The following is a 27,355-nucleotide window of genomic DNA, read 5'->3' on the forward strand; positions in this document are numbered from 1 at the left end:
CTTGGACGCTCGGACTCTTGGACGCTCGGACTCTTGGACGCTCGGACTCTTGGACGCTCGGACTCTTGAACACTTGGACTCTTGGACTACTGGACTATTGAACTATCGAACTCTTGAACTCTTGAAGTTCTGGACTCTTGGATTCTTGGACTTTTGGATTCTTGGATTTTTAGATTCTTGGACTTTTGGATTCTGACTCTTGGAATATTGGACTCTTTAAATCTTGGACTTTTGGACTTTTAGAATATTGGACTCATCGAATTTTGGACACATGGACTCTTCGACTTTTGGACTCTTGGACTTTTGAACTCTTGGATTCTTTGACTCTTGGATTCTTCGACTCGTGGACTTTTGACCTCTTGGCTCTTGGACTATCGGCCTCTTGAATTCACTTTTGGGCGTTTGGATTCTCGGATGCTTGAGCTCTTGGTTAGTTGAAGCCTTGGATTATTCGGGTTTAAGACTGTTGACTGTTGGTCTCTTGAACTCGTAGACTTTTGGACTCTCGGGCTCTTGGACTCTCGGACTCTGGGATTCTTGAACTCTTAAACTTTTGGACTCTTGGACGCTCGGACTCTTGAATTGGACTATGGGCTATTGGACTATTGGATTATTGAACTATTGAACTGTTGAACTCTTGGACTAGTTCTGGACTCTTGGATTCTTGGATTCTTGGACTCTTGGATTCTTTGAGTCTTGGATTTTTGAACTCTTTGAATCTTGGACTTTTGGACTCTTGGACTTCACAGTGAAGTCAAATCGCAAAAACGCGATTATTTGCTATTGCGTAAAAAGTGTGTATTTTTTCAAGGAGAAGTTTACGCATTTCCACACACTTTTAGGCAAAATATAGTACTTGCCTCTAGAAGTGGTTTAATTTGCCAGAAGTTGGCCAAAATTGAAGAAAAAAATTTAACAGCGGGAACTTTTTTTTAAACATTTCATGACTCACTAAATACGCATCACCAAATACGCGAACAAGCGACAAACAAGCCTGTAGAGAAAATGTGTAATTACGTAATGAATATTTTGTAGAACATTTAAAAGCAATAAAAAAATTACGTGCAAGGTTATTGAGGGAAATTGATTTTTAAATGCGTTTTTTAAGCAAATCATTATATTTCGCAACCAGCAAGAGACAGATAGTTACTGCATTCAGTAAAGTTGCTTAATGTAGTGTTATTGTGATGTTTTTTAAAACTTTTCTGATTTTCTGATCACCCTAAAGGCTTGTTCGCGACAAAATTTGGACACCCCAAATACAGCTTCGGAAATACATTAACAATGAGTGAAATATTTTGCAGAGTGGTAAACGTATGTTTGTTCTTTCTGAAAATATAACACTTGTTTATATTACAAGCGCTCAGCGTAAAATGGCGTCGAAAGAAGAGCAGGTGCGAAAAGCAATTGTGTGCGGTCGCAATGAAAATCCGGATCTCTCGTTAAGAAAACTTGCCAAAAAGCTTGGATTTCCTCCAAACACTGTTCACGGTGTTTTAAAATCGTTCGATACTCGCTTGACAACAGCTAGGAAGAAGGGAAGTAAAAAACAAAAACGGATCTGAGGAACCACTACAAGGATGCGAAAGTAAAACAAATATTACGGAGGAGAAGATCTTTTTGTACGTACCATTGCTCGTAAAATAAAAATGTTGCCAACATTCGTGCACACTTCTAAGCAACGACAAGGCATGTAGTCTTTCAAGGTGAGGACTGTGCCAAACCGTAATGATAAGCAAAATACGACGGCCAAAACACGCGCTCGAAAGCTTTATCGCGAATATTTAATGAAGTTTCCATGCGTTATAATGGACGATGAAACATATGTCCTAGAAGACTTTAAACAGCTTCCTGGTATGTCTTTTTACACTGCCATGAAACGGAATGGCGTTGCAGAGCATTTTAGGACAAAGAAGAAAGCCAAGTTCCCCAAAAAATATTTAGTATGGCAGGCCATATGCAGCTGTGGTCGAGCAAGCAAAAGTTACATCACTACGGGAACGGTTAACAAAGAAATATACCGCGAAGAATGCCTGCAGAAACGATTGTTACCGTTCCTGCACAGCCATGATGTACCCTCGCTGTTTTGGCCTGATTTGGCATCCTGTCACTACGTAAAAGATATTTTGGAATGGTATGATGCTAACGACGTCCTATTGTACCGAAGGAGGCGAATTCATCTAACTATCCAGAGTTACGCCCCATCGAGCGGTATTGGGCTTTGGTGAAGAGAGAGCTGTCCCAGCACAAACAACAAGCAACAACTATAGATAAATTTCGAAAATCTTGGACAAACGCAGCTGAATTGGTTGCCAACAAGTCTGCACTGACCCTCATGGCAAGGGTAAACTCCAAAGTTCGCCAATTTTTCATGCAGACCAAATAAGTAATGTTAATTTGTTTGATAATTATTAACGATACACACATAAATGATATAAAATTGTTTCATGGATTAAACTTCTTGCAAATTTGTTTTAATGCAAAATTGGAGTGTCCAGATTTTGTCGCGAACAAGCCTTATAAGGCGGATTCAAAGTCTCCATAATAGTGTAGAGAGATGCGCTATGTTTTATTAATCCACTTTTCCGAAAACACTCCCCTTGATAAATTACGCATTTTTTACGCAACTCGTGGCAGGATCGCCAATGTTATGTTTCGCACTTTAGCCATCTTTACGACTCAGTTCTCGTTTAGGCTAGAAGTTTGAAGCGCCTTGTCTCGCTTTCTCTCCGTTTCAGTTGAAACTCCGACATTTCCAAACATATTGTGTAAACATCCTGTAACACATTTTTGGTAAGCCCGCTAATATAGCTTGATTACTTCAAATTTCAGCAATAGAAAAATGATGGCGTACCGGTGGTCGGTTAGGTTAGCTTCAACTCGCACCACTGCACAAATAAAACTTAAAATAATTTTTTGAACTAAATTGTTATATAAATATTTTTACGAGGTATTTGAACCATTTAAGTATTTTAATAACGGTAGTAATTTTTCTTTTGCTTTAGCACGAACAATATTTTGCTTGCTTCTAAATTTTACGTCAAAATTTGTTTTAGTGTTTGATAGCAACGAAACACAGGAATTGACCATTTGGAATTTGCCTTAAATAGAAGCAGTTATGTTAATCTAAAACAGTTTAGAGCAACATAGCTCAAATAAAATTAGAAACAGCCGCCGAAATACCCACCATCACTCTCGTCATTTCGCATAAAACTACTTTAGACATAAAGCTGCACCTGAATTACATACATTATAATATCGTTACGAACCGTTAGATGTAGTCAGTGACATTTGCAATTTAATGAATACTTTCATTATCTCGTTCCACTCATATTTTTTTTCGTCCAGTTTATCCATTCAGATCAAGCCGGACGGAAACAATAGTCCGCGTTAATGGCAGCGTACAACACAATCGACAAGAAAGAGAGAGAGGGAGAGATAGTTGAAACAAATTAACTGTATGTTTCTCATCATCAAAAGCAGATGATCAAAGATTTAATTTTGATTTATATTAGGCACCTTCACTGCCTACTAGCACTTGCCGCTGGAGGAGGCGCGGCTAATGCTGGACCATTTTCGCGTGAAATTGTTACAATTTTCACGCTCAAGTTAATGAACTTTGACTTCCGACGCGGTGGATCGTGTGCGATAAATCGTTGTTGTGCCACAATAGAAATGTTTGGTGATTCGAAGAGACGGCTTTGTGGCTTTAAATCCCTATTTGGATTTGAATACGATTTCAAAGTGATAAAAATAACTTCATAATTTTTATTTGAAATATACTTTCAAGATGTAGTTGTTGATTCAGTTACTATCATAATTATCAATTTGAGTATTTTATGAGTATTTTATTATCATATGTTTTTTTTTGTATGCCAGAAGGGCACTGGGTTAAAAAATGTCACTATGACAGTCACGAAGATTGTCTTTTGTAGCTGGCCCCGATTGCTGTAAACAGTTTACGGATTGCTCGCACCCATTGATGGAGTTGAGCTGGGTTGTAAGACTGTGCCCCAATTAGGTATTACATGGTTAATAATACCAACTACCTTCTTGGGATGAAGTTTCCATACTGGGTATGGAGTTAATAGGTAGCTTCCGAAGAAGCTGAACCTGGAAGACGCAAGAGCTCCACAGGAGCAGAGCAAGTGCGCTGAACTTTCTAGTATCATATTTTATCATATGTTGGGAGTAGTCATTATGTTGTTTAGGGCGATAAATAGATACGATTTAATTGCAATCAAAAGAACACGAAAAGGAAAGTTTGCAATTGCCTTAAATCGGCGGTTAAATATCATATTAGTCATTCATTGTATTGCGTCTGTAATGGTGGTTGGCCCTCTTGTAATCTACACCTTCTAAGTCTTCGAGAGGCAGGAGGCGAAACAAAACTTTCAAATTATGTACGAGCCGACATGGATATGTAGAAGAAGGCCGATCTTGAATTCAATTAAGGTACGTTTATCTCAATGACAATCTGGTTTTGGTCGGAAGTGGAAGTGAAATTTACTAGAGATGTTTTACGTTGATGCTTGAAAATTCACAATGACTGTTTCTGATATTTTGCATGGTGGTTATGTCGAGTGTCCGACTATCATAGAATAAATTTTATATTTTCAGCTGTGAATTTTCCGTCATGTTTAGCTTGATCTATTCAACTGGTATTTTGATTTTAATGGAGACAGAAAATTCAAGCATTGTAACCAAACTCTCAGTTGTGTATTTAAATTTACTTACGATTAAGTATATCTAACAGACACCTGACTCTATATCTAACAGACATCACCAACTTGAAAACCGTGAAAGTTGTCTTCTGTTTATGCTTATGCTAATCAAGTTTTTACAATCATGCGTTCTATTGCAATTGGCAATATGCTTTTTAATTGAAATGGGTTGGATTAGCATCTTCAAGATACCAAATTGCAAATGTTTACAACGCCATATTAACTTTTCTATCCAGCAGACCAATCCAAATGGTACATTTTCGAGCGACATATTCCTAGTGTAAATACTTGGGGAAATGTCAAGTGGTTTTTCGTCGCACTAGTGTAGCTCACAGTTTATGATGAATAGAGCTCGACCTCGGTCATAGCTAGTCACCGGTAAAAGCAACCATAATGGCTTTTCCATTCAAACCATATTTATGCCCAGTCAGAGGTTTATATATACATATGTTGAGCTTTTGAACGCAATTCTAGAACCAACCGCATTTTTTCATGGTCGTTTGATGTGTCATCGTAAAATTTTTTTCACTTGTTAAAACATGGAAATTAAAGCAAAAATGCTCTAGCGATACGAAGAGCCTCGACTGGATTCGGATCGTTAGCCTGGTAGCCCAAAAACATCCATCAAGCTGTCTGTCGCTAACTGTTAAATCTGCTCGTTTCGGCGGTGGCCCAACTTCCCGCTGGCGCTGCTGCAGATATGAGCCAAAGGTAGCTCGCAACCTTCGCGGTTCGAAATAAAACGGCAACTTTTCCGGCAATCATCAACAACAACACTTCGGCACATGTACAAGCACTAACAGAAGTAGTTGGTGGCTGGCTGGTTGGTTGGTAAGTACAATAATCGTTTCTGCGCAAGCCTCCTGCTTCAAAAACCAGAAAGTGCAACGGTAGACGGTTGGGGAAACCGAAAAACAAAAATCTCCACAATGTTATTGGATTTTGAAACTGGGTTATACACGGTGGGAAACTAGAAAATAGCATATAAAAACATAACAGCAAACTGTGCAATCATATTAACAGCAGCTCGGACAAATGGAACCGAAGAAACAAGTAAAAAACACATACACAAGTGGCGAGGTCATTCCACTCGGGTGGCCACACCAGCAGCGTGGCGGAGTACCCCTAATGACGTTAAAGCTTTATATGTTATATTTTTCCGAAACCAACAATGGTTCGGTAAGATTGTCCTAGGTTTTGATCACTGGATCACACTTAATTCCAATATTTACCGACACGCGGATTGTATCATAACCGAAACACTAATTGCCCATTTTTTGAGTATGTTATGGTGTAATACTAAGCTATATGTTGCATTAAAATGCATATTAGATCTAGTTGTATGATACAAGGTTGTTGACTTCCCAACTTCGGTTCAAATCGTCTATCTAAATTGAATCTAGTATTGTTTAACATCTATTACTTCCGATAATTATGGGAAGCAGTTTTGATTTCTTCAAATTGTGTTAATAAAACTGGGTACGTAATTGAGAAATGATTGGCGAAAGAGGACCGAACATGATGGAAAAATGAAAAGCAAAATATAAATCATCATTCTATAGGGTCAAAAATTGATTCGATTCTAACTGTTTAATCTAATAACGTGATTAAAGTAGCACGATTCTCGAGTCCCTTTGTTTCGCAAGGCAGCAATCTGGAACCACTGCTATTTGTGTTGCAATGTATAGAGTATAATTTTGTACCAAAATACGTGATTTTTTTCATACTGATAGATGCACATGTAATTTTTCTACAATCTCAAAAACCTTCCGCAATAGAGTGGTCTATATGCAGGGAACTAGTAAATAAGAAGCAATGATAAAAACCCCCTATGAAACGAGTTGCGTGTGAAAAAGCTTAACGAGCCGGAGTCGAATATCGTGCATTGTTCGATACCTGCCTACCATTTTGCAATCCAAGACGGGGACTTCCTGTTGGCTGAAAGTGAACAAAAATGACGTGAACCCCCTACAATATAAGTGCTGACGCTAAAACCAAAGTCTTGGCGCTACATCCCGACAGAATTTCGCCTTCTGCTTATTTGTTTGAAAGACTTCAACAGTCAACTGTTAGTGTACAGATTACAGGACAATAGATCATTAAAATAGCTGAAAAATCTCCAGATGGCTTCAGCATAGACATGTTCTGTCAAATATCTGTGAACGACTGTCAAAGTGACTAAAAAGACCGGTTCAGATTAACCGTCAGCAACCGTCAACAGCAACGGAACGGAAATAAATTATGACGGGTAATCTATAACAGCCTTAAAGTTTACTCTAAATATGGCACGTAGCGCTTTAGTGTCCATCTAGCAGCAAGCATGAGGGAAGCTACGCAAAATGATTCATTTCGGAGCTAGTGCTGACTGACTGTAACAATCAATCCCACACTCCTAGTCGAGGTTCGAACATGTGACGACTGATTTATTAAACCAGTGTCGTACATCGAAGAAAACTGGTAGTGGAGAGTACCGACGCGTCGACCCTGGGTAATGTGAAAGATACCTCAGTCAGATTAAGCAGATATTCGGTTATTTTTTCAATAGGACGTAGTGTTCACCTGCAGATAATAACCATCATCCAGTTTGTCTACATTTTCACTTATTTCCTTTGCATGTATGCGCATGTGGCGTGCCCTAGGCATTTGTTATTGTTTTGATTTGATGTTTGTTATGTATGCAACAGTATGAAATGTGAGCAATTGCAATACTTGATCTATAGAAGTTACGGAAACCAGCAAAATTTCGATAAAAACGATCGGTTTTGCTAGCGGGAGGGAAGTAAAATCAGCCTTCATTTGCGGTTTTTTGCTCAGTGCATGCTCAATTGACCTCATTGCGGTTCAGTGAAATGGGATTCGAAGAAGTCGTGTATAGGACAATTATAGAGTTTATTATTATCTACAATATTGTTGAAGAAAGTATAGTTTTATCTTTTGTATTTATGGAGCTATAGAGCGACAATATCGTTAGTAGCCAAAAGAGCGTTTTTTATTCTACCAACGGGCAAGCAGCCCCATAGCACCATAGATACAAAAGATAAAACCATATATAGTTTCTTTAACTATACTGTAGATAATAATCAACTCTACAATTACCCTTCATACTACTTTTTCGAATCCTACCTTGCTGAAGCGCTGTAATCAAATGAGCACGGACTGAAACTGCAAATTGAAGCCTGGGTAAAATGCGTTTCAACTACCGTCATCCGGGGCGAGATTGTGCCAAAAAAGCATATGTTTTTGTTCTTTAGCTCATTATACACACAATTAAGGAACTAAGTTGATTTCAAACCTGTCAATATATACTAAATTGTTCAATTAACAACTACCGTAGAGTTGGTTTAGTTACAATGAAACCTAATTTGACTGGAAGTGCATGAACTTTGGCACAATCTCACCCCTTCTAGGGGGTGACATTGTGCCAAAAACATAAAGTTAGGCTAAAAACCTAAACAGTGAACATTAGCATGTTTATAAACAATACACATAAATATCAGTATAAAGTAGTTCACATGGGGCCGTCTATAAACTAAGTGGACTATTAGGGGCAGGAGGTCGGCCAAAAACAACGCATCATATAAAAAGTATGAACGAAAATAACCCGGAGAGTCTGAAATAACTAAAAATGAGTTCGTAGTCAATGGACAGCCTTTATATAGCCAGTAGCGTTCTAGGGTTAACAAGGGGGAGATATATGAAGGGGTGTATCCTAAGGGGGCATACTTATTTGATAATTTAACAAAAGTAACCATTACTTTGTTCGAGAACTCGCGGCCGCAGAACATGTGGTCTATCCCACCCCCCTCCCCCTCCTTAAAACTGGCAGTTTATACACGGTATAATATATTCGTCTTATATTAGAGTGTTTATTCAAAGTATCTGAAATTTCCAGAGAAAAGGAAAAAATTAGTTTAAATGATTTAGCAGACCTATGATGCTGCTTGCTCCAAAATGGATGATGCAATCTAATCTGTCAAAATATTGTGCTCAATAGTAAAGAATGTGAGTGTGCTGGTGTATGCTGATGTATTTTTGTTGTGTATGTGAAATCCACAAATTGGATCGTTTACTATGGTTTGGCACAATCTCACCCCCGTGAAGCTCGAAAAGTACAAAGTTTCGAAAAATATTATTTTCGTAATCATAACTTATCCTACGCATAATAACCTTTCAATACATTGTAAATGATTAGTTCAAGATAGCAAGTTAATGCGATTTCTTGTTTAGGTTGGTTTATGCGGGACATTTTTTACAAGCGTTATTTCCGCGTAGTTTTGATCGCGAACTTTGAAACCCTGTTTAGGCTAAATAATTTGCTAATATTATCTGTGTTCCATTCTAAGTTATGAATAAATATATTATGTTCATCATCATTTTGAATTTAGGTCACCAGTTTCTACAGATATAATAAATTTTCACAAATAAACATTTTTGGTTTTTGGCACAATCTCACCCCCGTGGCACAATCTCACCCCGGATGGCGGTACCTATATTGCCAAACTCGTTGAGCAGGAAAAAACGTTTTACTCTTTTTCCATTTTGCGCAGTCGCCTTCACTCTCAACTGTGTATGGAGTTTGATGAATTTTAAATGTGAAATCATTCAAATTTCCTAAACCCCGGTATAGAATGTTCAGATTAAATATAATCCCATTATTATCAGAGCATTATAGGAGTTTGATATTTTCGGTTATGGAAACATGTAGATATCACGATCATAGAGCACACTGGGATGAAATATTCGTTCTGTATCAGACCGAAAGTTCAACATAGAAAAAAACTCCTTTGAAGTTTAAACTTATACAATGTTAATTGTTTGCAAAGTATGCCCAGCTAACCTATAAGCATTAACATAAGCGATAAAACAGTCGGTAGCAATTCTGGTATTTTTTTACCACAGAACACAGATTGCTGTACAGTACCACCTAGCTAATCCGACAAAATCATAGCCGCATTATAGAATTTTGACTCGATAATCCGGCAGACAAACTAATGTCAGTGTGGGTAAACAGTTCCGGAAATTTCCGAAAAGATTTGTCGTAAACACATAGTAAATTTGTTTTATATTCAGTAGTGCTCAATTTATTCAATAAAACACTTTAAAATCTTGGTCAGCTTTGAAATAAGCGCAGGCACGTCAGGCTATTAAGAATTGTGATGGAAAATTGACGTCCTGGTAAAATCGAACGCTAGCTAGAAAGAGCACCTCTTACCATTTCCCTTAAGTTGGAATGAGCAGCCACACTTCGCCCAATGAAAGCAGTGTTTGAATGAAAAATATTATGTACAATGTTTTTTAATTCGGAATTTTCTGGATTAGCGAGATGCGGACTATCGAGTCGTCAGATTAATGGATGTCGGATTAATGGGTGTCGGATTAGCGAGGGGATACTGTATATTTGCTTTTTGATTGTAAATTGGCATTCAAAATTCTATTCAAATTCTTGTTGTTGGCAATAAAGTAGCCGCATATTTCGCTAAAGTACCCTTTGAGTAGCATTTAATTTTGCAGTTCAACATTCCCTTATTGTTTTGCGGTTCGACGTTTCGTTAGAAAGTTATTCGCAAAAATGTGCTTATTTCTTGTTACGATTTTCTCCGGAACTGCTCAACCGAGTTCAACAAATTCTAATAACGGGTGACAACTAAAATTTTGGATTTTTTTCTAGGCCCCAAACGAGCTCAGAGAGATATGAGAGCATGTATGTGTTAGCTCTCTCTCTCCCCTGTCTTTATCAATATTTTTTGTTTTGGTTTATGCTTGCCCAGTATTGCTTAAAATGGCGTCGAAACAAGAAGCATTTCGGGAGCGCGTTGTACACTTCTACGAACTGCCAAAGAAATCTTGGCAAAAAGTATACGGTACAACTTTTAAAAAGCGAATATGTTGCGGCTTCGACTGGTTATCAGATCCTAAGATGCCCAACAACTATTCACAAGCAAGGTAATGGAAGACCAGCCAAAATTATGGACACAGAAAGACATCGTTCTCTTTCTCGTGCCTTCAACAATAAGCCCTCTGGTTTGGCTGTCAATTAAGATGTACACCAGACGAATGATTGAGGAAAATTTTTATCCCATTCCTACAAAACCATCATGCCACCATGGACAATTCGTGTTTTGGCCGGATAGAGCCTCATCGCAATACGCCAAAAAACATAATATTTCCTAAATACCCATTCGATCCCATTTGTAACCCAAAAACCACGTCCCGACAAATCTGTCTCAGTGCGCCCAATCGAAGATTTCTTCGGGATTTTGAGTTCCTTAGTGTACAAAAATAACTGGAGAACCACGAATTGCAAACAGTAGATTGGTAGAATCAAGAGATGCATTCGCAAAGTTGACATGACGGTCGTACAACACTTCTGTTTCAACGTCAAACGAAAGCTTCGTCGAACAGCCGGTTACGGACCGTTTTCAAACGTACATTAATTTTTTTTAACAATGGATAATGTATCTTTAATTTCGGTAAATCAAATCTTCTTCATGTATCTTTGCGTTTTTTTGGCAGCTTGAGAAAAAAATTCCAAAATTTTAGTTGTCACCCGTTGTTTTTGCGGTTTGGTAATGTATTACACATTATTTAATATTTTTCTGTAGAATGAATGAAAATTCGACAGCAGTTATAGTTATAGTTTATATAGTAAAAGCGGAATGAAAATAGATGTTCGTTACATTGAAAATCCAGCGTGCCGCTCCACTCCATTGAACTCTATCTTGGGTCACTCGTCGCCAATTTTTCAGTCGTCTCAGAAGTCACATATCACTTTCGACCTGGCCGAGCCCTGTTGTACGTTGAGCCCCCTGTTCATGGTGCCGATGAGGTTGTTGAAGAGAATTGTTTTCGTCGCAATGTCGACTTTCTCCAGATGTACGATGGGAATCCCTCCAAGCAGTGCTTGTAGCTCGTGATTCATACGCCTCTGCCACTTTCACGAATTCATCTATCACTGGATCTCCTTACTAATGTGGTTGACCACGGTCACCAGCGATCTTAAATACACGAAATCATCTACCACTTCTAGCTCGTCGCCGTCAACGGTTACCTTCCGTGGGAGGCTCGCGTTTGCTTACTTTGAGCGTCATCCTTTCATGTATTTGGTCTGCGACGCATTTATTTTTAGCCCAATTTTCCTAGACTTCGCTTTCAGTCTGGTGTAGATTGCCTCTATCGTCGCAAAGTTCCTGGCTATGATATCAAAGTCATTTGCAAAGTCTAGGAAGTGGTTACCCTTGGTGAAAATCGAGCCTCCCTTTTCGATGCCCGCTCGTCAGATCACCCCTTCAAGAGTGAAGCGGTCACCTAGCCTCAACCCGCGCCGCGTCTCGAAGGGACTCGAGAATGTCCCCGAGATGCGCAAGAATGTATAATGTAGCTCTGATCAATCGCGTCAGTTTATCCGGTAAACCGTGTTCGTGCGTTTTGCCATAGCTGATCTCGATCGACTGTATTGTATGCTGCTTGGAAATCAATAAAGATGTGGATCTTTTCTGTTCGACTTTTCTGCAAAATCTGTAGGATGGTAATAAATTGGTCCATAGACCGAGCCCTCATGAAGCCCGCCTGGTGATTCCCTATGAAACCCCGTACTATCGTTGACAGCCGGCGTAACAGGATCTGGGAAAGTACCTTGTAGTACCGGCTTTTACCAGCATTATGCAGCGATATTTGCAGCAGTCGAGCCGATCACTGACTTTGTAGATGGGCCATTCTATTCATTTCTATCCTTTGTTCCGGTAGCTTCTGGTTCTGCAAAAACTTGGAAATAACCCAGAGCCATAGAGCCGTTGCCAGCGTTTCTCGATCATGTTAATAAAGCTCTGCTGATAGACTTTGTTGGTCTTCAGCAACCCGATTACCCGTTTGACTTCTTGGAGATCAGGTGCTGCGACACGGTCACTCCTAGCTTAAATTCTTTACCGTCTCCTTCTGTAACTTCGCCACTGAAGTGTTCATCGAAGAACTGCTTTCACCTGTCGACCACCTCACGCTCGTTTGTGATTAGATTCTCTCCTTCGTTCCTTCACATATCAAATTTTGGAATGTAACCCTTACGAGTTTGGTTCTCGTAAAACTTCATGTGTCATTAGCTTAGAATAGATGTTCTAATTCTTCACGATCTCTTTCTTTTTTTGGCGCTTTTACTTTTTACAGGATCGTAGTCAACTGGCCCATTGCTTGTCTGTATTTGGTCAACTTCTGCCTAGTGCCCAGGCAATTCTCAGATAATTTTTCTATGCTCTTTTTTCTCCGCCACTTTTTGGCAGTCCCATCAAACCAATAATTCTATATATTCTGGGGCATTGAATATAGTTCCGAGGGTATTCTGTCCTAACCGTCTACGAGGTTTGAAGCACCTAACTCCTCGGAAGAAGGCAATGCCTTATCCAGTATTTGTGCGAAGTTGCGGGTTATCTAGCTGCCTGATATTCAGCCGAGGAGGACGGCTTTGATGTGTCTGGTGTACGACTGACAGTTTTGAGCGCACATATACCGCTACTAGGTGATAGTCTGAGTCAATATCTATAATAATCTATAAGCTATAAGAACATGGTCAATTTGGTTTATTGTACGTTGGTCAGGTGATCTCCAGGTGGCTTTGTAGATATCTTTGCTTGGGAAAAAGGTGCTTCAGATCATTAGGCCTCGGAAAGCTGCAAAGTTTATGCTTCGTTTGCCATTATCGTTCGTGTCGGTGTGCGGTGTGCATGGTCCTATCATCCTATCCTATCTATACAATTCTTTCCTACCGATGTGGGCGTTCATATCCCTGATGACGATCTTGATGTCCCGTGGCGACCAGCTGTCGTACATTGCCTCCAGCCTCGCGTAGAATGTTTCCCAACCAACACCAACTCGTATAGCAATGTATGAAAATTATCGTAAATATCTCTTAACAAATTCCGATTCGTAAATAAAGCCTAATAAAGTGCGCACAAGTTGATATTCCATCGTTTATAATGCTAGTAACTGACAAACATACGATTTTCAGCACAAAGTCGTATAGCTGCATGCAGCTGGTCGCGGTTAATCGGATCTTATCATATTGAAAAATCCATATCAGTGTATCGCTCAAAATTATTCCTCAGTGCATATATCACCTCCAAAATGGTACGGATAGGCGGCTTTTACGCGTCGAATACGATTTTGTTGAATACATATCAGTACGTAACTCTTATTTGCAATCTAATTATACATATAACAATGCTGACTGGGTTCGTTCTCATCGTCGGGTCTACCTTCGATGTTTGGATTTGAAAGAAATAAAGTTGCAGGATTGGTGCGCCATATTGTATTGCTACGCCTCACTAGTAGTAAGTTTATAAGATGTGGCGCTAACTAATTTTGCTGTGGTAATATAATATTTATGTAATATTTATGACTTGTATAATCATGGTATTGTGTAATACCAGGACAAAATCAGAGGTATTGACTAATACCGCAATAAACCCGTTATTAAATTGAAATAGAAAAGCGACTTTAGAATTGTTACTTGGGCAATCTATTTGAATGATTGCTGAGCTAACCCAACTAGCATTTTTATATGTATATAAAAGTTAAAGATCGGCATTACGTACATATATACATGCTAATAAATCGGATTTGATGCACAAAATTGGAATATCTGTAATATTTTGGAAGCGATATACGTGATGAGGAGTAAACATACGCATTTAATCGATATAAGTAATCATATACGACAATATACGATTAAGCCCGACCCGCTCCGTACTGCTATACGATTCTGTGCTGAATATCGTATGTATGTCAGCAATTATAGTTATATACGACTTATTAAGCTTTAGTTACGAATCTGAATTTGTTAAGAGTTATTTACGATAATTTTCGGTTATTGATGTACGATTTGGTGCTAGCTGAGAGCAGGGATGGCACAATCACTTTGATTCGATTCACATTCATTTGACAGTACCGTCTCAGTCATGCAGAATTTGAAAAAGTTATGTATGGGACGATTGAAGAACTAGTTATTATCTACAACTTTTCTGAATAAAGTATTGCTGTATATTTTGTATTTACGGTGCTACGATGCTAGTACCTCTTTTGCGACTAAGTGAACGTTTATTGTAGGATTGTAGCGCCGTAACTACAAAAGATACAGCAAAACTTTATACAGCAAAATTGTAGATAATAACTAATTCTACAAATGTCTCATGTAAAACTTTGTCAAATTTTGCTTGGCTGAGACGGTACTGTCAAATGAATGTGAATTGAGTCAAAGTGATCGTACGTGCTGGGAGTGTTATCATAATAAGTAAAAAAAATCACTTTGAACCACATCAAAATATTTTTTTCAAAAAATTGTTATTAGAATAATTTAGGAAAACTTAATTTAACGCACCGTTAGGGTTGATTTTTTGTCACATTTCCCCATGATTCTGCCCTGTACAAAGTTTGAAGAAAAAAACTTTAGTTGTAGAACGCCAGCAGACTAATAATAATAAACACTAATTTCCATATTTTGGTAATACAACAACACTTCTGTCTAGAAATAGAACTAATCGATTATAAATGCGCATAATTGATATATATTGCTCGGGCCCGTGTAGTTAGGCCCTACTGGGTGCGAGCAACTAACTTATTATTTATTTTAGTTCACAGCACATGGATTCAATATGCGCATCAAATTACTTCACTACTAAGTAGGTATATCATCTAATTGTCAGAAAAAAAACTGCGTTGTTCTATTTCGTCTATTGCCCAAACCATTACATAATTGTTGCCCAATTGCTGGCTGTTTGTAAACTCTCGCATAACACAACAACCCCCAAACAGAAAACCACCCCCAACATCGATAGCATTACATAATGCGCCAACGAAGTTATTGCGCTCTTCTAGGTGTGTAGCATCGACAAGAACCGATTGGCTGGTTTTACCACCGCCGCGAGAATGGATGATGGTAGAGCACTATTTTCGAAATCCTTCAAAACCAGTATAAATCGCATTTACCTACTCCTCACTCGGGCACTAGAAGTTACGAAACAACAGCCTTTCGTGACCGTAAATGTTCCAATATTTTAGCTGACGCACGAGGCTATCGTTCGTTAGTGCTGAACATAAAAAAATTGGATAAATATGGAAAAACACGCCCGAAAACCAACCGCTGACCGACCATCAGGTACACTCACCTCAAAAGCCAAACAAATGTTCCACGCTAGGCTTTTCTAGTGGCGCTCTACTTCCGTCTTATGTACCGACGACAATCGCACTACGAGTACCGACAATTGAACTGCACTAATCCAGAATGCGCCACTAGCAGTACTCATCATCATCATCATGGTCACTGTCACGAGTATTTCACTAATGCGGGAAATTTAATTCGACTTCGGCAGTGAACAACGGGAATTACATTGAACCTAATTGGTTTTGTATCTAAAGTACAAAACAATTATGTAATCATGTAGTCCTGCTGTTAGAACATTTTTTTTTGATTCGGTTTTGGCTTTCTTCTTGCACAAGAGCACGTGTTTCTAGGTGTACCCCAGCCTTTTGTAATGGAGCAGCTAAGATTTCACCAGGTAGCCTCGAACAACACTGAATTCGACTGGTCGCCACGAACAACACCAGGTTAATCGAAGAAACGTTGTTTTACAACTACCTGAGTTGCTTCGCAAAACGGCACACCACGCAACTTGGAGAAAGAGAGCCCGTCTATTTTTTTCGGTTACACTAGAGAGCCTTCTATCCTTCGATGGTAGCTGGTAGGGTGGGCCACTTTCCAAATTTTTTGAATTTATACGGTATTCGATGGATGGTAAAAAATCGATAACGAAATAATTAGAACTTTTTACAGTCTATTATTAGTTAGAAACTATATTAGGAAGTAAATTAATTATTCAATTTTGAATCATCATAACTACTGATGTGAAAAGTGACCTTCACAGTTTATTGAATGCCAACCGCTGAACGCTCTGTGGAAATCAAAGTAAAATAGAATAGTTGATGGCATATTAAATTTCCAGAGAGGCAATGGGAGAAGCAGAGCAAAACTTTTGTGAGTCGCTATGCTCTGAGTCTATGTCTCAGAGACTAGAGTGAGAGAGCATAACAGGAAGCGGAGCAAAAAATGTTCCGTTTTTCTTCAGCTTGGCGGTCAAAAAGCCGGCACAACATAGGTAAGAGTAGGAACAAACAGATGTGTTTGCTGCACGATCGTGGTGGTTAGATTGGTTGGTTTCACACGATTTATAGATTTTGTTTTATCACAGAAATAGGCAAACAAAATCGCAATTATCTTTTTGCTGCTGATGAAGTTGTATTACAAACACCGATAAATTTGTTGTTGGCAGCATTGTAATAAAATAGATTTTTATGAAGTCGGTTAACATTTAACACGATTTTTTTCTTGCGACAAAATGTGTTAATATGTGTTGTTTGAATTTTTTTTAGTGCGTCGGTTTAGAACACACTTTAGCTTAAAAACAAAAATGAAAATAAAAAAATATCGCAAATTTTAGAGTTAATATTTTGAAACGAGGAAATTGGATTGGTTGGTTGCGTCGAAACTTAAAGTGTGTATAGAGAAGGAGGGAAACCTGATCGGTAGCCATCCATTTGCTAATATTCAAGGTTTTGGGACAAACCTTCTAGGACGGGTTGTTGAATCTTACTTGACGAACAGGCTGCAGATTATCCGATTCAATAAGCACCTTTTCGATTCAGTAATGGTAACAATCGGGGTTCCACAGGGCTCTCATTTAGGTTCTTTGCTTTTCATTTAGTTGTTAAATCGTCTCAAAGTATTGATTTATGCCGATGGTATGAAACTATACATTGAAAACTCAATGACACATTCAGGTGTTTCGGCAACAGATTGGCAAGAGAAGTTTTTTAGAAAACTGACATTCGTAGACCGTTTTAATACGATTGTTAACAAAGCCAATTGAACAATTGAACTATTATTTTAAAGATATTTACACTACAGCTCGAGTCATTTAACACCTTGTTGCACCTTCTGCAAAAACGTGTATCTTGAGTTCAATAATCGCCTAGAACCATATATTCCTGTAAAATGCAACCAACATAAGCTAAGTACGAAAAACTTCTTTTTAAAGAATTTCCAAGAAAAATACCCTATAGCTCTACACTCGATAAAGTTAGAAATGTCATTTCTTTAGCAAAGTTCTTTGCTTTTATATTTTCCATAACTTTGCCGAAGAAACCATGTGTCTATCTACTAACACAAAAAATTGACGTGTATCGAGCGTTTAGCGAAGGCGAAACACATAAAATGTATGCTTGCCGTACTCTCATTTGGGTGGTTGGGGACAGGCGGAATCCATACAAATTTATAGTAATCAACTTCAGCTTTAAGATAAAGCACTGATTTCATAAATCATACCCCATTTTACCCCAAAGACTCGTGAAGCTACGAAAATTTAAAGCTTGAATATATGATAACTTAGAAAATAAAAGTGCCAGAGATTTACGGTCTTCTACCGAAATGTGTATTTTGAGAGCTTCGAAAATTGCCTAGAACATTGTATTCTTGTAAAATGCAACTAACAAAAGCTAAGAATGAAAAACTAATTTTTAAAGAAATTTCAAAAAATATGCTCTATAGTTCAGCACTCGATAAAGATAGGAATATTATTTCTTCTGCAAAGTTGCTTGTTTTTACAATATTTACAACTTTGCCGAAGAAACTATGTCTATATTTCCTAACACAAAAAAGTTATTTTTTTATTTTCATTTTAGTAAGCAATGACTAACTTTTGACAGTTTTAGACTAAGGAAGATATTTATACGAACAAAAGTGCTGAAGACCATAAATGATAAAATGAAAGCAAAAGACACTAGGAAAAAAGTTCCACTTTTCGCCCTTTCGGACCACTGTGTAGCCGTGAGATTCTGAGATTCATATTATCAGCGGAAATCAGGCTTACTATGGACTTCACAAGCTGCAGTCGAGCTTATTAGACCGGTTGTTCTCTGCAGGCATAAAACATGGACAATGCTCGAGGAGGACCTGAGAGTGCTCGAAGTTGTCGAAAGACGAGTGCTAAGCACGATCTTCGGCGGCGTACGTACGGAGTATACAGGCGGAGAATGAATCATGAGCTCATACAGCTCTCTGGCAAACCCAGTATCCAAATCTGAGCGGATACGATGGGCAGGGCATGTTGCAAGAATGCCGGACAACTACCGTGAACGTACCATATTCTGCGCAGTTAAGACATTTTTATGATTCTTCCGCTATTCTAAGTATTCTAGATTTAAATTAATAACGTAGATAGCAGCAACGTGTAGTGCTACGGTCTATAATATCTGGTAAAAAATATGGGAATTATAAGTCGACCAACAATTGAGTAGATTTTTCGTTTTGTAAACTTATCCACGGTGCCTAATTCTGCGCACTTTCTTGCCCATGTTCCTAATTCTGCGCATGTTTGCTCCTAATTCTGCGCACCCAAAAAGTGAAAATAAATACTCCTGCCATGCTGTTTATGTCTTTATACGCTGAAAGCACACCAAAAAATTCGGCATTAGCCATTACCATAATTAAATCCATGGTCAGGCCTTCTTGTGCTATCCGGGTGGCAAAGGAATATTGTTATCATTTTGATTGCTTCATTTTAAATATTTTATTCTCGATAACGTGAAGGGCGAATTGATTCGGGTTTTCTGCATACTGAGCATTACACTATAGACTAATACTAAAAATTGTGCTTTCTTATAGAAACCACTTCCCCACTCTCTGACAGCTCCATGAGGTTGGGCACAAAAAAAGACATGGTTTCATAAATTGGCACTCGTAGGTTCGGACCCTGAGACACAGCCCAAGATTCCAATTTCAATTCTACTATTCTACTTCATTTTTCATGCCTCTATACCGCAGCCATTTGTGGTGAGGTTGCGTATTCTTTCGTGATTTCTTCGTAGGATGCATTACTGCGCAGAATTTGGAACATGAATAAAAAATCTGTGCCTAAATCTGCGCATTATTGCATCGTATTTTTCTAGGTAAAGTAATGCATGCAATCACTCTTTTTGTCTAAAACATGACTAAAACTAATTATTCTTTCTAATTATGTTGGGTAATTTGATCATTGCAAAGAATTTCGATCATAAATTTGTTAATTTTCTAGACGGACAATCTTAGCGCTGGTGCTAACGACGATGTTTTCTGCCATATAAAATACTTTCAATTTCACGTTAAATTATTTCGCTCTCAAATATTATGGCCCGTTTGTCAATAATGGCGTAATATTCAACAGACATTTATAAAAAAATAACGTAATGATCATAGTTATGCACAATGTTAATAAATACTTATATAAAGAAAAATGCGCAGAATTAGGAGCTGCGCAGAATTAGGAGCGGCCACCGTACCCTGCAAAGATGGTGTTCGCCTCAAATCCGGTAGGAACAAGACTGTCAGAAGCGCAGCGAGCAAGATGGTTAGACAAGGTGGAGCGAGATCTGGCGGAGAGTACTCGGTGTCCGAGGAATTGGAGAGCGGTAGCCCACAACCGAGTTGATTGGAGACTTGTTCAACAGGTTTTGTATTAGGACGACAAGCTACTTAAGTAAGTAAGTAAACTCAGGAATGAGTATAGTAGGGACGAGCTCTGAAACACCAGGAACTACTGCAGCTTTAAGATGTCAAAGGTCGGCTTTCTGCGTCCTCTCTGATATTGAATTCATTACCAGGGAATGAGGAAAACTGCATGGATAAGCTTCTCAATCCGGTGACACGATTAGAGATTAACTGGCAACCCGTAATCTACGGCGTCTGGCAAAAACGACGGCTGAAATAGTATTTCGGCAAGGGCTATTTTCGCAGTGAGACCCAAAAACTCGCTTACCTGCCTCCCATCAAACCAGGTTTCAGTGTACTCATAACTACGACTGATTCTTTCATTTCTCTGCTAACCACGGATCAACTGTTCGTGCGGTTCTTCTGATGTGATCCAGAACCAGGAAATCTCAGACATCAGACTCAATTTCATGGACTGCCATTTAAAAATAGCTGCCTGGCACTGTTCCCATCGTGTACCTGGCGAATTTCGGAAGGCTACGGTGGAGCGGCCACGTCGCGATGATACAGGACGACTGTGCAGCGAAATCTATTCTCTTCAAGAACCCCGAAGTTTTTGGACCGTCTTAGTGGAATACGAAACCTGAAATTAAATAAAAAGAAAACTATTCCAATTAAATTCTACTATCTATATTCATACCCTACAGATACGTATTTCGCCTGCGTCTTGCAGGCTTCATCACTTTCTGTTTTAGAACTGAAAATAGACACTGATGAAGTCTGTCAGTCGTAGGCGAAATACGTAGCTGTCGCGAATAAATATAGATAGTAGAATTTATTTGGAATAGTTTTCTTTTTATTTTATTTCAGATTCAAGAACCCTACCGGCACTAGGAATAGAAGGGCCCAACGCGCTAGATGGCTCGGCCGGGTTCGGGTTGATGCTGACTTGCGAATGTCCGAGAACAATGGAGATAAGTTCTTAATACAGCTCGAGCCACTCCGTTGGAGGATGGAGTCAATCCCGGTGTAGTGATTAGCATTCCCGCCTCTCATGCCGAGGACCTGAGTTCAAATCCCAACACCGCATGAAGTCAAAAGTCACCCAAGTCACGAATGACCCAAGCTGTCAAAGTGACTAAAGTCAAAAACAAAACTCCATTGGAGGAGGAGGAGGAGGAGGAGGAGAAGGAGAAGGAGAAGGAGAAGGAGAAGGAGAAGGAGAAGGAGAAGGAGAAGGAGAAGGAGAAGGAGAAGGAGAAGGAGAAGGAGAAGGAGAAGGAGAAGGAGAAGGAGAAGGAGAAGGAGAAGGAGAAGGAGAAGGAGAAGGAGAAGGAGAAGGAGAAGGAGAAGGAGAAGGAGAAGGAGAAGGAGAAGGAGAAGGAGAAGGAGAAGGAGAAGGAGAAGGAGAAGGAGAAGGAGAAGGAGAAGGAGAAGGAGAAGGAGAAGGAGAAGGAGAAGGAGAAGGAGAAGGAGAAGGAGAAGGAGAAGGAGAAGGAGAAGGAGAAGGAGAAGGAGAAGGAGAAGGAGAAGGAGAAGGAGAAGGAGAAGGAGAAGGAGAAGGAGAAGGAGAAGGAGAAGGAGAAGGAGAAGGAGAAGGAGAAGGAGAAGGAGAAGGAGAAGGAGAAGGAGAAGGAGAAGGAGAAGGAGAAGGAGAAGGAGAAGGAGAAGGAGAAGGAGAAGGAGAAGGAGAAGGAGAAGGAGAAGGAGAAGGAGAAGGAGAAGGAGAAGGAGAAGGAGAAGGAGAAGGAGAAGGAGAAGGAGAAGGAGAAGGAGAAGGAGAAGGAGAAGGAGAAGGAGAAGGAGAAGGAGAAGGAGAAGGAGAAGGAGAAGGAGAAGGAGAAGGAGAAGGAGAAGGAGAAGGAGAAGGAGAAGGAGAAGGAGAAGGAGAAGGAGAAGGAGAAGGAGAAGGAGAAGGAGAAGGAGAAGGAGAAGGAGAAGGAGAAGGAGAAGGAGAAGGAGAAGGAGGAGGAGGAGGAGGAGGAGGACCTGACATTGAGTTGCGCTGGCCATAACACGGTCAAATGACTGGAGTATTCGGTCGTTACATGGCAAGGAGTGCACCAGCGCATAAGCAAGCATCACTAAACAGGGGTCCAGAACGAGCGGAACTACCTTTTGGGTGCGTCCCACCACTACGTAAATAATGCAAAACCGCAAATAAAATTGGGACGCTAGAGAAACTTTTTCGACGTAATTTTAAACTCTGCGACATAACGAAGTTTTGGTGAAAAGTGAGAAAGGTCTCCTTAGCTACCGGAGGTAAAGGCCTTTCTGACCTCTGATACCTGCGTGAGCTTGATATCAACGTTTCTAGCTTTCGCGGATCACGGATAATTATATCCGTAATGAGTTTTTGAAGAGTTCTTCTTTGATAGTCTACGGAATCAGCACTTCATTGCTTAAAGACGCTAACTGAAAAGTCGCTCACTAAGTGCTTTACTTGATATTGTATACACCTTCGATAACAAGTTTTGTGCTTCCATTAATACGAATTAATCTCCTTAGAAAGAGAATGGGGGTGGAGGAATATTGGAGAAATTGGTTAATATTTTCGCAAACAAATTGAAGCAGGTCATCAAGAATGGCGGTGGTCCTACAAGCTAGTAGTTAAACTAGAAACTATAGTATGCAATGTATTCCTAGTTTTAAGTGTTAAAAAAGCTATGTATCATTTGGTGTAAACTGTTGGTACAAAAAGATGGGAGGTTTTGTGCCTACTGGAGAAGGAATGTCAAAGCTGTTCCACTCCAGCGGGATTTTCGCTTCTCAAATAAACTAAACACTTAAAATTAAAAAAAAAAATTATTGCAACTAACAGTTTACTGTACGAACAATTTTTTGACTGACTGCACTTTTATTCACTCCCCCTGGTCGAATCATTATAAAATTAATATCAAAATAAGTAAAACGTATATAAAATTGAGATCAGAAATAATAAATTAATGTTTTTTTTATAAATTTTTCAAACCGAATCTCCTTAAGCTGTCAAATGCGGTAAATGAGCTATCAAAGCAATGAATCAATCCAGATAAACGTGCTTTCTCTATTGCTATTTCAATGGTAACGGGTGGCAACTAAAATTTTGGAATTTTTTCGCGGCCCTTATGCTCAACAACAAACGAGCTCAGAGAGAAATGAGAGTATGTATGTATGTGGAAGACCAGCCAAAATTATGGACGCAGAAGGACATAGTTCTCTTTCTCGTTTCTTCAACAACAAACCCTCCGATTAGGCTATAAATTAAGATGCACCAGACGAATGTTTGAAGAAAATTTTGATCCCGTTCCTACAAAAACATCATGCAGATGGACAATACGTATTTTGGCCGAATAGAGCATCATCACATTACGCAAAAAAAACACAATCGTTCCAGAATACCCATTCGATCCCATTTTTACCCAAAAACCACGACCCGAGGCATCTGTCTCAGTGCGCCCAATCGAAGATTTCTTCGGGATTTTGAGTTCCTTGGTGTACAAAACTAACTAAGAATTGCACAGTTGATTAGGAAAATCAAGAAATGCATTTGCAAAGTTGACATAACGGTCGTACAACGCTCCTGTTTCGACGTCAAACGAAAGCTTCGCCGAACAACCGATTACGGACCGTTTTCAAATGTACGCTAATTTTTTATCAATTTTTTAACAATGGATAATATATCTTTAATTTCGGCAAATCAGATCTTCTTCATGTATCGTTGTCTTTTTTTGATAGCTTGATAAAAAATTCCAAAATTTTTGTTGCCACCCGTTAGCGTCTGAGTTTGAGGTCACTCGATCAAAACTGATGGATGCGATTTTTCACACACCTTTTTTCAAAATAAGTCTCATTATCACGTTATCTTATAATATTAACAGTTCAGCTTAACCAAGTTTATTTATAAATACTATCGTCGGGCCGTCGCGGCAAAAGCTTTTACCTCGATATCTAATTGGGTTTACACTCTCTCGTGCGCGTATTCAAATTGCCTCTGCAAAATAGGAGAAATTGAAACTGAAAAACTCCGAATACCGCCGGCAACGTACCCACATATGAATGTATGATTTTACAGTCATGTGCAAAAATTTGAACACGAGTTATTCGCTGAAGCATTTGGTAAGTCCCGTCACGTTCACTTCCAATGATAGATTAACCGCAATGCTTCAATTAGACATAGTCTGGCGGTCAATGAAACCATTAACCGGGGGTAATGTACGGCTAGGAGTTCGTCGAGATGACTTTCGGGAAACGATGGATGGATATAAGTGCAAGAGACCTTTTGTCTACGATGCAAAACCACTGGTTTCAGTAGCTCAACTTCTACCACAAATTACTGTGTGGAAGTGCATGGTCCAATTATCTCATCCACTGCACCGATAAGGTAGGTCGAGGTACATATATACCTCGGAACAATATCGACGGTTGTGGTGTACCTATTTCTTACCTTATTTCGGCATGTCAGTGTAATAAAATTTTAAATAACGGAAAAGCCATATATTCCAACTGAATCGTTTGGTCATTACAAAACAAGGAAAAATTCATAAAAACACATCACGTATGAAATGAGAGTATGAAAAAGCAATTAAGCAAACTTACCGGCATTAATTGGTTGGTTGCATATGCCTGTTTCGCTTCTCGCTGTGTGCTGCGGCTGCCTCAATAACAACGAACGAGCTACAATCGCTCCAATCTTATCAATTCACTGTCCAAGGTTTATCACAAATAGAAATAGAAGAAGACAATTTGCCTTATTACACTGATTGGCAGATTTCTAATATTCCAAATTTAAATCAAATATTTTTCCGCTTGGCCTTCAACGTGGCTCATTTTCGTGTGCCATTCTCCTCCATTCAAATTATTATCTAGGCTTAGGGAAAAAGAGGCCTCCCTTCGAGTGTGTTTTGCTTGTTTGCTCGATGAGTTTGCACAGGTGCTTTTTCCATTAACAATCAACAATCCACTGCACTACTGTATGGTTCACAAAACACGCAAAATGTTAATCATTGTTGTTGTTTTTTCGAGCCAATTTCGAGAACCTACTAAGCGTGCGAGATTTTGTCCACCGGCATTGGTTTTTGTAACGACACGAACGGACGTCCACGTTTGAAACAAAACTTACGACACTGACAGGAGGACTGGACTGAACTGAACTGGACAAGGCTATCTGCGGAAACACACAGACACGACTGCTGCTGCTGCTTGCATTCAGCGGTGGTAGCGCACAGCTGAACACTGAAGCGTTCGTGTAGCCAAACTAAATCCACGCGGGGCACGTGGCTAATATTCGCGAGTTCGCTTTTCTGTGTGCATCGAGCCGGCTTCTTCAGCCATAAGGGTTTGGGGCCCTTTTATGGTATTAAATTAACAAAATTTGGTTGACAAAACTTTCGCAAGAAACAGTTTGCAATTATTTCATCTTTTAGTTTTCTGAATTATTAGATTGGAGGATGATTGTACAGAATTAGTGCAGTTACCCTACTGTTTTTATTTGCTATTGCGAAAAATTTAACTGGCCTGCAAACCGAGAATGCCAAGAAAAATTAATTTTTTCGAACATTGGGAAAAAGTGCTCGTAATAAATTGTGTTTAGAATAAATTATGAAACACAAAATTGTTCAATTATTGAAACAATGATTGCTTTTTGTCAGTCGCTCGTAAATTTTCATTCTACTTATTGACGATGCAAAAAATATAATGGAAGTGCACCTTGATTTTACCCATTGTTTCACGCAATTCATTGATGTTCTATAGTTGCAATGTTCAGCCGATTTAATTTGGTATTGCGTCACGTGTTGGTCAAAATTAGCATTATTGGTTACCTTCGTAATTATAGTTTTCAAATGAAAGGGCATCAAAGGCATTCAATCAAAACATCAGTTTTTGGCATTTTCTTGATAAATATTGTTTTGTCAACAAAAATACAAAAACTAATAAGACAACAGAATCAATTGTAAAAATAAAAACTTCAAGGTACGCATCCACATGGGATATATATGAAATGATGACGTAGGACATAATATACAGCTTAAGTTTCGTTTTCAGACTATTTTATCAGCTAATTAGAATTATTGATTCTACAATGGAGTACGGTAAAACGATAGTGTCGTTTCAATTACCTCTGTAATGCGATGAAACCTGAAAATCCTCTACTAAAGCTTGCTTCATTTAGAATTGGAACAAGATTTTTGCTCATATTGTGGCGCTCTTGATGGACGGATTTGGAAGTTCTTGGCGGCCACGTGTTGGAAACTTTGTTAGCTTCACCTACGTATTTTTGGCATTCCGCAAAACGACTGTATTTTGAAAACAAAAAACATGGAAGCCGAAAGAAAGGAAAAAATTGAAGATAGAATTAACAAAAGGGCGAATGTCGCAAGCGTAAACAAACCGAGTGAGGGTTGATTTTCCTATGCTGGTCCAGCAAAAAGTAACTCTCACTCGTTTTGTTTACATTTGCGACATTCGCCCTTTTGTTAATTCTATCTAGAATTGTGCGCAGTTATTTGGAAAATCCATTGTGGTCCTCATCTATAGGCTAGCTAAACAGCTGAAATTGCCCAGAGATACCGTATGGTGCGTTATCAAACGATATAAGGAAACATTGACGAAGATTCGGAAGCCTCAAGTTAATCATCGGAGTGGAACTGTAGTATAATCAATATATATAGAATGCCAGTGTCGCTGCAGTGCGCGTGGTAAACATCACACATGTTCAGATAATGTATTTACATTATATATGCAAATGTGTGTGTGCCTGAGATTCATCAAAAGGGAAATCTCATTGTCAAACTTTGACAACCAGTTTAAAATTTCAAATATGGCTGCCAAGTAATGTGATTGGAAACTTTGCATGCTTCAAATTTCTGAAAAAATCGGTGCAAAAGGGCACAGTTGTGGGATAGTATTCATCCGGACCAAAAGAAAAAGAACGTTTAAAACCATGGCATACACTGGCATAAAAACACAGCGGAGAACGCACTGAAAACAGCACCAACCAGCGCACAGATAAAGAACAGATAAATAACAATGAGCAACTTTGACAATGAAGTTCCCGATTCACAGATTTGATACAGATTGTTAGCATCATGTTTACCAAAATGAGTCCTATAGAAAAACAGCGACACTGGCATTCTATATATATTGATTC

At 39.0% G+C, this 27,355-nt stretch overlaps 1 protein-coding gene across 3 annotated transcripts in view; it reads right to left on the bottom strand.

Annotated features, from left to right (window-relative positions):
• Positions 1–25,439, bottom strand: part of LOC128744624 (protein quick-to-court) — a 64,752-nt gene extending 39,313 nt beyond the window's left edge. Inside the window, exon 1 of one of the 3 annotated variants that reach the window (XM_053841771.1) lies at positions 24,805–25,439. The gene's annotated coding sequence lies outside the window, so the exon portion shown is untranslated. Of the gene's footprint in view, positions 1–15,874; positions 16,459–24,804 lie in introns of those variants that run through there. The other 2 variants (XM_053841773.1, XM_053841772.1) reach the window with 2 other exon arrangements.
• Between the last annotated feature and the right edge of the window lie 1,916 nt (positions 25,440–27,355).

This window comes from Sabethes cyaneus, chromosome 3 (assembly GCF_943734655.1).
Source record: "Sabethes cyaneus chromosome 3, idSabCyanKW18_F2, whole genome shotgun sequence".
NCBI classification, from domain to species: Eukaryota; Metazoa; Arthropoda; class Insecta; order Diptera; family Culicidae; genus Sabethes; species Sabethes cyaneus.